This window comes from Trachemys scripta, chromosome 18 (assembly GCF_013100865.1).
Source record: "Trachemys scripta elegans isolate TJP31775 chromosome 18, CAS_Tse_1.0, whole genome shotgun sequence".
NCBI lineage: Eukaryota > Metazoa > Chordata > Testudines > Emydidae > Trachemys > Trachemys scripta.
The window spans coordinates 13,331,950-13,346,719 of NC_048315.1; the positions used below are offsets into that span (position 1 = coordinate 13,331,950).

A 14,770-nucleotide genomic window follows, 5' to 3' on the forward strand; every position below is an offset into this window, starting at 1 on the left:
TGGTAATAGTTAGTATGCACTCCAAGCCGGCAGAACTGAGGTGAAGTTAGTCAAATGTCTAGAATGCTGATCATATCCTATTGGTGCTTACGTGTGTTCTATGAGATACAATAGGTCGAACAATTTGGGATCAAAGTCTGGGGATAATGAAACGCTCTGTTTATCACAGAACAAGTAGACTTGCAGTGCCATTTGCAAGCGGCTCCTATGCTGACGCATCAGTGTGCCTCAACCCTTCCCTAGCAGGGTAAGCCGATAGCTCCCGTTCCATGTGAATTCAGCCCTTGGTGCTGAGACTCCTGTTTAAGGTGTCAGCCAGTGCCAAATGCGATGGCCGTTTTTGCAGCGTGGATACCTGTAAACTTGACAACTGCACTGAGCTGTGCAGGCTTCCAAAAAGGATTGGATTTTTGTATGATGACAAGGTTATGCTGAGTTGTTATAGTAAGGATTACCCCTCCCCCAACACACACACACGTCCACCCCCAAATTTTGGAAGGGATATAAACGTTAGTGCTTCAGGACATAAGAAATCCTCTAACCATTGGGGGTTAGGTATAAACTTTCCCTATGGACATATTATTTCGTAACCGCTTCCTGCAGGGTTTCTTGCACCTTTCCCAGGCCTGCTGTTTGAGACAGGAATATTGGACAACTATATCCAGTATTTCTCTGCTACTATGGGATGACCAGTGATTTCACATAACAACTGAGTGCTTTTGGATGGCCTACCAGCTTTTGGTCACTATCAAGCCTAGTCCTTGTGGGAACTGACAGCCTGTCTCCTGTTACTAGTTCCTGCAGACATTCAGTCTGCCATATTTGAGTGGTGTAAAAAAATCCTTTAAAACTTGTTTATGATACATGCTGAGATGATAGGAACAAGATTGAAAGTGTTAGCTCTGTATTCCCAATGTTCATTCATCAGAGTAAGTACTCAGTGTTGATGAACCAGCAATGAATTATGACATATCTGGGAGGGAAACAGTGTTTGAAGAAACATGAAGAAGTACCGGGACTTTGCAGAAAATCATTATTGTTCTTCTGCAGCCTCCATCGAGCCCCACAGGTGAGTCACTTATCAAAGAGCTTGACTAATACAAAAGGGAAAACGCTCTAGCATTTCGTACCAAACAGTATAGGCCTGTGGCTAGTCTTGCCTCACGAGCCGGAGCAGTGGAATTCTGGGTTCTATGTCTGGCACTGCTGTGAACTCTCTATTTGCCACTGACTTTAACTCTTTTGTGCTGCGGTTTACTTTGCTTCTACGGTGAGGAAAGTAATAATGCTTCTCTTCCTCACAGGACTACTGTGAGAATTAATTAATTGAGTTTTATGATTCTTAGGTGACAGATGCTATACAAGCTGTGAGAAATAGTCTGGAGGGTTATCTGTGGGCAATAAAGACTTGACTGAATTGCATGTGTGCTTCAGAGTACGTAAAAAATTGTACGCAATCTTAAACCTTATAATAATTCCTAGCTCTTACATAGATTTGCAAGCACTTTGCAAAAGAGGGCAATATCTTTATTAGATGGGAAAACTGAGGCACGGGGAGGGGCCATGACTCGCCCAGCAAAGCAATGGCAGACCCCCAATTTGAACCACGTTTCCTGAGTTCTAGTTCATTGACGTATCCACAGGCCGCATCTAAGCCTGGCGCGCTCACATTTTCATTTTGCATACAAATGCAAAATGCATTTCTTTCTGAGCAGGTCAAATTTGTCTAAAATGTACCTCTGCAATTTGACTGCTTGTTCTCAGAAGAGTGAATCGGCAGAAAAATGTAGCAAAGGGCAACTCAGGGCTGCTGTGTGGCATGTTTCCTTTGCTTATTTTACCTACTCAAATATCAGAGCCTTGATTTATCAAAATATTTAAGCAGTATTTAAGTCCCATCCCCGTACAACAAAGTATTTAAGTACATGCGTAAGTTCAGTGGGCCTTAAGCACACGCTTGAAGTAATGCACATGCTGAAGTGCCTTGCTGAACTGGGTCTAAATTCACTCTCAACATCCCACTAATGCAGACTTTAAACTTTCTCGCAAAAGGGAAAGGCTTGGACATGTGTAGTGATTTTTGCATGTTGACAGTTTTGGAAAAATCCCCTCAAGTATCTAAAGAAAGTTGAGAGTAGCTGCAGCCCTGTTATGTCCATTCCAAAACTATAAGTGGGCCCAGGCAGTTGAAGGTGTTAACATAGACACTAGAAGGTGCAACTCTGTCTTATGTAGGTTGTTAGCTGAAGGCCTGGGGCACCACACCATAGAATCAGCATGTCAAGAGGCACCTCGGAGAAGTTTTCTGTATCAGGTGCGGAGGCAGAAGATACATTTTTGGCTTCCAGAAACTGCTTTGCCACTATCCATCCAATCTTTCATTCTCCAACTGTCACGATTTTGGCTTGCATGGTATTTTTGCCGAGGCCCAAGTTCCTATATTAATGGTGCTTTCATCCAGATTCTGTTCTCAGCACAGTTTAAATAATACAATGACAGAGTTAAATAATAAACAGCAGCAGAAGGAGAGAGAAATTCAAAGGAACCGGCGAGGGATGAGAGATGCGTGTTCAAATGAAATTGGGAGGGAGTTGGTGTGATACAGGAAGGCTGTTCCAGATGGCTTGAGCTGCAGAGGGGAAGGATCTTGCAACAACACTAGCAGGACTGCGGGAAGACAGAGAAAGATGCCAATGGTAGAAGAGTAGAGAGAGCACAGATGGGAACAGGGTGTGTAAGAGACAGACCTGAAATAATATAAAACTGGGGCATTCTTCCTGTTGCAAATATTAGGTAAAGAGTAATGGACATTCAGAAAATAATTAATCTCTGATGAGGGCTGTACAGTGGCACAGATTGGGAGAATGAAGGGTTTTTCAAATGTATGTTTCCTATTTTCCTTCCCACTTGAGCTTTGAATTGCATTATATCGGTTCCTATCAAGGCAGCTCACTCACTCTCTTTATACAGTAACCAAGATCAGATCCACTCTGGAAAGAAAGGCTTTCCATGTTCTTGCGTGATGTTTCAAGAGGTTGTAGGGTGGAGATGGAGGAGGGTAACACTGTAAAGACTATTTCAGTTCAACGCAGTGTTGAACAATAGTATCAATAGAGCTGAGGGAACGTTAATTTCTATCGCGGTAGCTCTGTCTCTGTAAAATTTCTAGCTAGAGCTTGTACAAACAGAGTACAGTTTTGCAGAGAACGTTGTCAAATTACATATTTCAATCCCTAGTTCTCCATCTCAGCACCATTTGCTCAGACGGGGTTTTTACTGATGCTTTCTGTTTACAAGTGAATATAAAATGTAACCATGCGTAGATGTCTTAAACTTTCCCAGAACTCGTTTTTTCTTACAAACAAAAGTTATCTGATACCAGAAGATTTTTATGAGCACTTTGTTTGGGTGAGTATGGTGTATGGTTTGAAGGACAAAAGGATTTCTAGTGCAGTGTTTTCCATAGTGGGGAGGGGGTGTGCCTCTAGTGCGGATCAAGGATTAGCTGGAGTGGTGCAAAGAGACCATTCCGTTGATCACCAGAGTGTCAGCTTTTTTTTTTTTAAGTAAGAATAAGGATAAAAATTTGGAAAGTGTCTAAGGCTGTGACTGTACTACAGCTTACGTTGGCATAACCTATGTCACTCGGGTGGGAGTAAACCACCCCCCTGAGTGACATAAGCCACACCGACATAAGCGTCCGCGTGGACAGCACTATGCTGGCGGGACAGCTTGTGCCACTCATAGAAGTGGTTTTATTTTGCCAACAGGAGAGCTTTCTCCCGTCGGCACAGAGTGTCTCCATCAGATGTTCTGCAGCAGCCTAGCACACTTAGCAAAGCACACTGATCTCCTGCATAGCAGGGCACTATGCAGCCATGGGCCATCAGACCAGCCAAGCATGTTCTGTTAACATGGGAGCTTTTGTGCTGCAAGAAGGAAGGAAGGCTGGTTCCAGCCACCTAGAGGAGAATGGATTTTCTCTTCTCACCACCAGGTGGTGATGGATGTGCCGAGGACAGGATGAGGCACAAGCCCGGTAGATTTGTGCTGGGTGAATTTATTTTAGTGAATAGTAAATTTGCCAAAAAAGAAGAAAAGAAATGCAGTTTGGGGGCGAACAAAACGCTTTGCGAATTCAGGTCGAGTTCAGCAAATAGTTTTGGCTGAATGAAAAACAGAGGGGAAAAAATTAAAAAAATAGAAATGAACCATTTTGATATTGGCATTTTCAAAATGAAATTTTTTTAACCTGAACAAATTCCTTTTATTTTTGTTTTGTTTTGTCAAGAAAAATAAACCCAAGGGAAAACATTTCAGATTTGGTTCCATACTAATTGTTTTTCTGGATTTCTCAGTACCACCATCTATCATTCGCTCAGCTCTATTCATGACTATGTCCAGGGACTGAGGAGGCTACAACAGCTTCCAGTATTGGCCTGAGACGGCTGTGGTGATTTTTATGAGGCCAGCGGAAGGCAGGATTCTGTGTCCTGCTGGCCTCTGCAGAAAATTCGGAGGGCAAGGACCCCGGTTCAGTTTCTATGTGGAGAGCAATAAGGATGCAGTGAGGAAGGGGATAGAACATCTGCATAGCCACGGCCTGGCTTCTGTTGCTGACGCTTTAATGAATTTATGTGAGGAGCTGCCTGTTCATAATCTATTGTCAGTTGTCATTACTAATGGAATCAATCTCCCATGGGATAGTTCTATGCTGTATTAAACCATTCCATCAATCAGTGGTTTAACAGAATGAAATGAGGAAGGAAATATTTGGAAATCTCGTTGGCATCAACAAAAGCCAGTGCAAACTTGGGGGAGGGAGGGCAGAGACTCTGAAAGATATAAGGTGGTTGGGGAAGGGCGTTGGTTTTTTTCTAAGTCCAGTAGATAAATTTAACAAAATTTCTTCCTCTGAAGAACTGAGGAACAGTTAGTTCCTCCTCTAGACCCTGCAGAGGAATTAATTTGGAGCCTGCACATTTTTTAGCATTGTCATAATCCCTGAGGATGTATTTTCTCTCTCTGAAAATAGTATGTCATTTAGCCAGGTAATAAACCCGGCACTTCTTCACCAGCATTGGAAAAGAGTATTTCTAAATAACGGATTTCCTTCCCCCCAGCTGGGCTGGGCTGGAGAGGGCTTGGGAGTATGTAGATTCCTGCGCATCCTTTATTTTGTTCTACTCTAATGCTGGTCTTCCCATTTCGTCTGGGATCTGGCTTAGCCAGTGCTTCATTAATTGTCTTTGGTCAGCTCCCCTTACTTTTGCAAACAGCTGCTAAACCAAGCAGTTATACCACTCCAACCCCTCAGCACAGATGCATTACACTGGTGCAGTGGTTCTCAAAGTTTTGTACTGGTGATCCCTTTCACATAGCAAGTCTCTGAGTGTGACCCCCCCCTTATAAATTAAAAACACTTTTTAATGGATTTAACACCATTATAAATGCTGGAGGCAAAGCGGGGTTTGGGGAGGAGGCTGACAGCTTGCGACCTCTCATGTACTAACCTTGCGACCCCCTGAGGGGTCTCGACCCCCAGTTTGAGAACTCCTGCACTGGTGTAATATGCTGTGAAACCGGAGTAAGCCCCATTTTACATCAGTGCAACACATCTATACTGGGAGTTTGCAAACTGGTGTAGCTACATTGATACAAATTTTCCAAGTATGGACTTTAGGTGGTGGTGTTTTAGTCTTTGCAGTATGGAAGCAGCCCCGTTCATTCACAGTTTTTACCGAGGACTCCAGCCAACATTTGCTGTGGTTCTAAATAATGGCAGATGCTCGAAACTGTGTAATGCTAAGTTTGTGGGTCAGAGCTCCAGATGATGCACAATGTTTGGTGGTTGGCTCAGCTGTCGGAATCTTATCTGTCAGTTGACTACTGAATCAGATAGTGAGCGGTATGAGGTGGTTGGCTCATAGACCGCTGCATGTGCTGTGGCCCATGGAGGAAAGCCTACTAATGTTTGTAGGTCTAGGGCCTATGTGATGGCCACCATATTGGCGCATACTCCAGGGATTGACCCAGAAACCTCCAGAGCTAGAACCATGAGTTTCTACAGCTTAATCTAAAGAGTCTCTAGCTGGGGCTGTCCCACTCAGATCTTTTGCAGATCAAGCACAGAGGTGTACCTATAACGTGCACTCACCGGTGGATTACCCAAACAAGCCAATGTTTTCAAAAGTGATCTGCAATTTTGGGTGCCTCCACTTTCGGGCACCCAGCTTGAGATGCATTGAAAGGGGGATGATTTTCATAGGGCAGGTGCTCAGAACTTTCAGACCATCGGACATTTTTATAGTGTCTCCAGGGGAGCATCCAGAATCTCAAGTCACCTTTGAAAACCTTGGTCTGCTGTTGATTAGCAGACATTACTATAGGCTTAACTGCCTGCTTGGCATGACTCCACTGCATTTCTCGACTCCTTTTCCCATTTTACACAAGGTTGGTGGTGCCCAGGATTCTTCGTCACTCTTTTTAGTCCATGACACATGGACTCATGAGTCTTGGAGTTCCAGTCCTCCTCTCTTCAGACTTCTCTGCTAGAGTCTTTCCATCATATCCTCAGTATTTCTTGCTGCCATCTTCCTCCCATGCTTTCTTTGCGTGCCATTCTTCTCCCACTCTTGTCACATGTCTAGCTAACCTCAAATGTGAGTTCTCCAGCATACCTATCACCGAGAGTCCCAAGTTCATTTTCTCCCTGATTTCTTCCATGCACACTATCACCTCTGCTTGCCTGTCATTCATCTCAGGACGCAACAAGAGACCTCTCTTCGTGGCACAGGTATCCTGCGTAGAAGTGCTTTGGATAGCCTGCTGGAATATACATGAAGTTGTGCATTTGTCAGGTTCATTAATTATATGCCATCCAGGAAGCTGCTGTTTGTCCTGTGACGAGTGTCTCCATCCTTTAACCCTTTCCACCACTATATAACAAATGTAAAGGCAAAGATTTCAGGAATGACTTGGCACACTTGGGATGTCTCGGTTTTTGGGTGGCGAACTTGAGACACCTAATGGGGCCTTATTTTTAAACAGCATCTGTCTGAAAACCAGGTCCATTTAAACCATCTCAAATTGGGTATCCAAAACTAGAGGCATCTGAAATCACTACATTTTGAAAATCTAGGCCAAAATGCTTCTGATCAAAAACAAGAGACTAGACCTCTGCTGTAGCCAACAATAGGGAGAAAAGACAACTTCTCAGTCCTATTGTGTTGCATAGTTTGAACAGGCCTATTTATACCATTAGCCTTCTTAAGACACCAAAGCCTTTGTCTGAGGTATATTTAAAGCTAACAATTTATATAAAGAGGCATCCTGCATGCTGGGTCATGTTGCTTTATCAGCGTGGCAGGTGGTGATTTTGGTATTCACCGTCACACACTTGGAAACACGCATACTGACTATTTCTTAATTCATAGAGGTTATTTTTTTCTTTTCCCACCTCTCTCTCTCTCTCTCTCTCTCTCTCTCTCACTCACGCGCACACACATACACACACACAGAGTTTTGGTCTGTGTCTGTTGTTTTTTTCCCTCTCCTCCTGATGCATAAAATAGCAACTGTGCTCTGACTTTCTCAATGAACCAGTTAACAATGAATGGAGCTGTGAGTGCCAAAAGTAAATGCACAAATTTGAATTGGCCTGGGACTCCATTGCTCTCTATGGGATCTGCATTGGATAGGTTCAGTGGTGACAATTCTTTAATACATTTTGCCTGCTCTCTTGAAGTTTCTTTGCTGGGTTTGTTGGGAGAAATGTATTTTTTTTTATAGATCTATTCCTTATGTTAAGTTTCAAGCACAACAACAAAGGCAATGGAGGAATGCATGCAGGACTCATGCCTTCCATCTTGAGCAAAGCACAAGCAAAGTAAGCTGTCATGGGAGAAGAAGGAAGGTCCTCTCATGGATTGGTAACTGGTTAAAAGATAGGAAACAAAGGGTAGGAATAAACGGTCAGTTTTCAGAATGGAGAGAGGTAAATAGTGGTGTCCCCCAGGAGTCTGTACTGAGACCAGTCCTATTCAACATATTCATAAATGATCTGGAAAATGGGGTAAACAGTGAGGTGGCAACATTTGCAGATGATAACTATCTTGAGTAGTTTTGTAAGTCCCCAGCAGATTGTGAAGAGCTACAAAGGGATCTCTCAAAATGGGGTGAGTGGGCAACAAAATAGCAGATGAAATTCAATGTTGATAAATGCAAAGTAATGCACATTGGAAAATATAATCCCAACTATACATATAAAATAATGGGGTCTAAATTAGCTGTTATCACTCAAGAAAGAAATCTTGGAGTGATGGTGGATAGTTCTGTGAAAACATCCACTCAATGTGCAGCGTCAGTCAAAAAAGTGAACAGAATGTTGGGAATCATTAGGAAAGAGATAATTAATAAGACAGAAAATATCATATTGCCTCTGTATAAATCCATGGTACACCCACATCTTGAATACTGCGTGCAGATTTGGTTGCCCCATCTCAAAAAAGATACATTGGAATTGGAAAAGGTTCAGAAAAGGGCAACAAAAATGATTAGGGGTATGGAACGGCTGCCATGTGAGGAGAGATTAATAAGACTGGGACTTTTCAGCTTGGAAAAGAGATGACTAAGTGGGATATGATAGAGGTCTATAAAATCATGACTGGTGTGGAGAAAGTAAATAGGGAAGTGTTATTTACTCCTCATAACACAAGAACTAGGGGTCACCAAATGAAGTTAGTAGGCAGCAGGTTTAAAACAAACACAAGGAAGTATTTTTTTCACACAATGCACAGTCAACCTGTGGAACTCCTTGCCAGAAGATGTGAAGGCCAAGATATAATAGGATTCAAAAAAGAACTAGATAAGTTCCTGGAGGATAGGTCAATCAATGGCTATTAGCCAGGATGGGCAGGGATGGTGTCCCTAGCCGCTGTTTGCCAGAAGCTGGGAATGGGCGACAGGGGATGGATCACTTGATGATTACTGGTTCTGTTTATTCTTTCTGGGGCACCTGGCATTGGCCACTGTCAGAGGACAGGATACTGGGCTAGATGGACCTTTGGTCTGACCCAGTATGTCTGTTCCTATGTTCTTTGAGCATGGGTTTTCCATAGTACTGTTCTGGCCAGAGGCTAAGCACAGACTACACACCCAAAACTCATTTAAATCAATAGGACTTGCGGATGTCCAGCACCCTTCTGGTTCAGGCCCGAAGAGCCTTTGTTTTTGATTTAGCGTCTCCAAACAGTTTCAAATAAGCTTTCTATTTTAGGTACTTATATGGCCCCCATTACCAGAGTATCTAAGCACCAATAATCTTTAATGAATTTATTCCCCTCCCACATCACCCCTGTGATGTAGGCCAGTGCTATTATCACCATTCTACAGAGAGGGAATTAAGGCACAGAGACATTAAGGTCTGGTCTCCACCTAAAATTTAGGGCGACCTGGCTATGTTGCTCAAGGGTGTCAAAAATTCAGCTCCTTCCCCGGCCTCCTGAGAGATGTAGTACAGAATTCTTCCATCAACGTAGCCACTGTCTCTTGAGGGAGTGGTTTACTACAGCAATAGAAAATCCCCTTCTGTTGCTGTAGCAAGTGTCTACACTACAGCGGTGTAGCTGCAGTGCTTGTAGTGGGGTCATAGCCTAAATGTCTTGCCCCAGGGCACACTGGGGGTCTTTGTTAAAGCAGGGAATTGAGCTCAGATTTCCCAAGTCAGCACCCTAACCACTGGACCATCCTTCCTCTCTTCAGAGGAATCTAAGAAATGGCTTATTAGGGATTTGGAATGCTGGCAAACTTGGCTAAAGAACAGACCTTCCCTAGACCACCTTCCTTCGATTGTTGTGGTGGTTATCAGGCTCTTGTAATATGCTTGTGTCTTTCGGTTTGCTTAACAGAACAATAACAATGCAGAAAAAAACAATTTCCTGATGAGGTATGTGAACTCTAGAGCTGAAAATGAAAATCTATTTTCACAAAGAATTGCTGAAGGTTGAAGTGATTGCTCAGTATGGCAACACTGAGTCTACAGGCCCACGTCCCGCAGACCTTGCCTCAGTGTGCAATGTAGACATACCCTAAATGGACACTCAGGTGGTAGCATTGTGGTGCCCCAGTGTGAAATCAGGATTTTCAGTTGCAATCTACTGGTTAAACCCTGATCTGAAGACGACTGAATTCAATGGAAAAGATTCCCATTGACTTTTCAAGGGACTATGGATCAGGCCATAAATGATATCACTGGGGCATACAGTGCACAACCAATATGTCCGCAAAACAGCAAATGTTAAACCATGTGCAGATGACTGACTTGAAGAAGTTCGCATCTGCAGATGGCAACAGGGTTTGACAATGTAAGCCATGCACCTTTACCGTTCTAGCAGTGATGAGCGTAGATGCGTGTTCGACAGCTTTTCTATCGTAACACCTAGAGCTGTGCCACCCCAGTGGTACCTGCTCACCTGTCTTTGTAAAATGCCTTTATTGTTTTGGTCTGATGGGGCCAGGCTGACCACGTTTGTTGCTGGCTGCTGCAAATGAGTGCTTCATAGCGCCTTGCTCTCCCTTAGGCCTCCCCCCAGCACGCAGGTGGAGTAACTGCTCTGGGTGCTGGGAATTCCCTGCTGGGAGGAAGGGGAGGAATCTTGACCCTCTTGCCCCACAGCTCATGGATAACTCTGTGGCCCTAGCATTCCCAATCATGAGACCACTATTTGATCTCAGTTGCATCCTTTCCTTCCTCATGGGCATCTGCCCCTCTCCTTGGGCTAGGATGTTCAAAGGAGCCTCATGGAGTCAGGCACCCAGCTTCCACTGGAAGTCAATAGGATTTGGGTGTTTACCTCCCTTTGAAAACTCAAGTCTTTTTCCTTAAAGAGTCCCATCAAACTTCGTTATACCATCCCTGGCATGTCATGACTTTCTCTTACGCTAGCTCTCCAGCTCTGTCCTACGTGGCCTTGACAAATCACATCCTCTGATCTTGTTCAATGCCTTTCTCAGCCTCTCCACCAGTTCCTTACCAGTCTCTTCCAGGATAAGCCATAGTACAGCCCGGTTCTTCCATCACACACCTCCCTAGCAGTGAACACCATCTTTTGTTTGGATGACAGTCCATGCATCGCTGGCCTTGAATTTTAGCCCATCGTTTCTGGTCCAGCTGGCACTTGAAAAAGAAAAAGAAAACAGAAGCCCTGTTTTTCAAGTGTTTTTGAGATGAATCCTACAAATAGGCACTGTAGAGGTTTGAAATTGATTGTCTGGCAAGAGTAGAATAGATTACTGTCTAGTATGTTGGGACAAAAACTATGCCCACTGTGCTGTGAACTTTGTCTCACCCACTGAAAACTCTGCACTGGCAAAGAAGAACGGGCTTAGTCCTCTCTCCTTCCAAAAAAAAAAAAAAAGTGTTGTTGCTTTGTTAAATAAAAATTTCTAGCAGAGACATGATTTAACATTTCTGAGTGGGTGGGAAGAATGCTGAAGGTGAAGAAAAGGCTGATGAAATGCCAGAGGTCTCTCTCTCTTAACGAATCCACTGTTATCCAGACAAAGTACCTCTCCCCCACCCCCTTCATTTTACTGTATGTGAAGTTATAAATATATTTCTGTGCCAGCAAGGGAAGAAATACATTATGCCTTGAAATGCACAAGATTCTCTAGAATTGATTGTCTTAATGCATTTTCTAGTGGCTGGGAAAGATTTACTACTGTATATAATTGAATTCTACACGGTATTATAAAGTGGTCATTTTTTTAAAAGAAGCATATATAAGTCAGAAGTAGGACTGAAGAAATATGTTGGAACAGATTCTAGCACCACTTACTATGGCATAAATCCAGAATAACACCATTGAAGTCAATGGAAATAGTAGATATACAATGATATATCTGTGAATTTGATATTCTCCTTAACCTCTGAGGATAGGACAAGAAGCAATGGGCTTAACTTGCAGCCAGAGCGGTTTAGGCTGGACATTAGGAAAAACTTCCTAACTGTAAGAGTGGTTAAGCACTGGAATAAATTGCCTTAGGAGGTTGTGGAATCTCCATCATTGGAGATTTTTAAGAGCAGGTTAGACAACAACAGTCAGGGATGGTCTAGATAATACTTAGTCCTGCCATGAGTGCAGGGGACTGGACTAGATGACTCTCGAGGTCCCTTCCAGTCCTATGATTCTATGATATTAAATGATCAAAACCTTTCCTGATCTCCCTCTTTATATATTGATATTTATGGTACTTTCTATGTGTAATTTCCCCTGTAGTGAAATGAGCAAGATATCTGTCCAATGTTTCCATGGAGGTCTTACATTGTACATCAACAGTTCTGTCACGAGGCATGTTCATTTTTCAAGGTTTTGTACACTGAGGGCAAAGAAAGGCAGAATTCAGAAGATTCCTTATCAAATTATACCGGTTGATGAGCTCTGATATCAAGAGCAAAGCAATTAGTCTAGATATTACCAGATAGACAGTGCAATGCAGAATTGGAGTTACTAAGAAGAGACAAAAAAGAAATCTTACAAAGATGATTTCATTTCTGTTCTCTTTCAGTCATTGCTGTGTGTGTTGTTTTAGATACCTTTCCCTTGGGGACTGGATAGCTCAGGGAATTGCAAATAAGATACAGAGGGTGTCAATCCATTAGCTTTCTCCAGAGTTATCAGTCCTGCAACTTTCACCAGCCCTAAAATTCACTCAATTTATTTTTCTTTTCATTGATCTCTCTCTCTCTCCAAAGTTTAAGTGGATACATTTTAGAGGCGCAGCACTCGGGGTGGAAAAGAAATGACACAATACTTCTTAGATAGTGCCAATCTTCAATGAAGTATGTGTTGTATACCTACAGGAATTGTGGGGACTCAGTGAAGACAGAACCCAGAAATCTTAGCTCACAAAACACGGGTCTCTACCACTTGAGTTAAAAGGACAAGAGCTTTGGTATTATTAATGTTTACATATTCTTTGTGAGCTCCAGTAGGGGGTGACATAATATCACCTGCTTAGTCAGTGTGTTACAATGTGTCCCTTCCCCGTATTAGACATTCTTCTTTCTACCTACTGGTTCAAGCAAAACTTCCTCATCTTTTGTCATAATGCCACCTCTTAATTACTGCCTCCAATATGAAAGCTATGAACTTCTGGCTCTGAAATGCTCTTGCAGTTACTCAAATAGCTCTCAGCAAACTATGTATTTTATTCTGACATTCAAAAATGCTTGAATCCCAAGGGCAGTTTTAAGTCTAAGGGTAGAACATATAATGATCCTAGAATCAAAGGATGATGTAATCCTCCAGTGAAAATACATTCACTTAGGAAGTACATGTACTGTAATTCTACAGAAAAGGAATTTATTTTCCTTAATTTTTTTTTAACTCTGTAAAACACAAAAGTATATAGTCAAAAGAAATGGGGAGGATGGAATGTTTTCCTCCAAGTCTTCAATTTGTGCATAATCATTTTAAAACAAATGTTTCATACTAGAAAATCAGTGATTTAAAAATAAAATAAAATCTGTGTGACCTAGTGGTTAGAACACTGGACTTGGAACTCAGGAGACCTGGGTTCTGTATGCAGCTCTGCCACTGCTCTGCTGTATGACTTTAGGCAAGTTTCTTAGTCGCTCTATACTTCAATTTCCCCATCTGCAAAATGGAGATAATGATACTGATGTTTGTAAAATACTCTGCAATTCACTGATGAAAAGCGCTATGTACGAGTGAGGTATTTTACCATCATCATGTTTCTTTATATTCCTGAACGTTCTACGCTTGTTATAAATCCCCAGTGCTTTACTTTTGCTGGCAAACTGAAATACCCAGGGTGACATTCACCCCACGCACCACTTAAATCTAGAAACAGGTGAACAGTTGATTTTTTTGGTTTGATGGTTTAACTGGAAAAATTAAATTGTTTCAGTTCGATCTGAAATGAATTTTTTTTTAGGAAAAACTAAAACTTTAAAAAAAAAAAGTTGTTTTGGATCAAATGAAATATTTTGTTCAGGATTTAGGGTCGAATCCTACAGATATTCCAGAGCACAGTGCTTCCTGTCCATGATTAGTCTTCTGAAGGAAGCACTTTGCCTGGTAATAACTGTTTACAGGATTAGGCTGATAGGTTGGAAGTGGGGATATAGGGCTTTGTGTGCAGGAGAGAGCTTGCAGGGTCCTGGCTGGTATGAGCGGGGTCAGATTGAGAATGGACGCAAAGACAGAATGAATCCACTGCCAATGTTCCCCTTAACCACCAGTATTCCTTAGTAAGCTCTTAGAACACTCTTCATCTATGTTTTCATCACAGAGTTAAACCCAACAGGGTAGATTGCATAGCAAGAAGATTTCCAGCTGATGGTTGGTGACTCCAAAGTAAATAGGTTTGAAAAACCAAATGCATTTTTTCCACATCTACATAAAGGCTGAATCTGAACAGCCTAAATCAAATCGCTGTAGTGTGTTATAGGTCTTTTGTATAGAAGGGCACAAGCCATAAAATCTTTATCTGAGGTTGGGTCTGGATTTAACCTTCCTACAGTGCCTTCTCCCCCTACCTTCTCCACACTGCCCCCTGAAAGTTTGTGGAAGTTTGGAGTTTGTATTCTGGTTTGGACCCATCTCTAATCTTTCATACTGCTGTGTTGCTGTGTAGAGAATAGAATGCAGCTGATGTGTTTCAAAACTAATGATTCGTTGAAATGTCAGGGTTTCTGAACCCAAGCTTGGCAAATATGAAGGGGATTTTCTCCTTCCAGCCATAC

General features: G+C 42.4%; 1 protein-coding gene across 2 annotated transcripts in view; it reads left to right on the forward strand.

The window, feature by feature from the left end:
* Window positions 1-14,770, forward strand: part of CALN1 (calneuron 1) — a 176,433-nt gene that overhangs the window by 95,499 nt on the left and 66,164 nt on the right. The window lies entirely within an intron of this gene.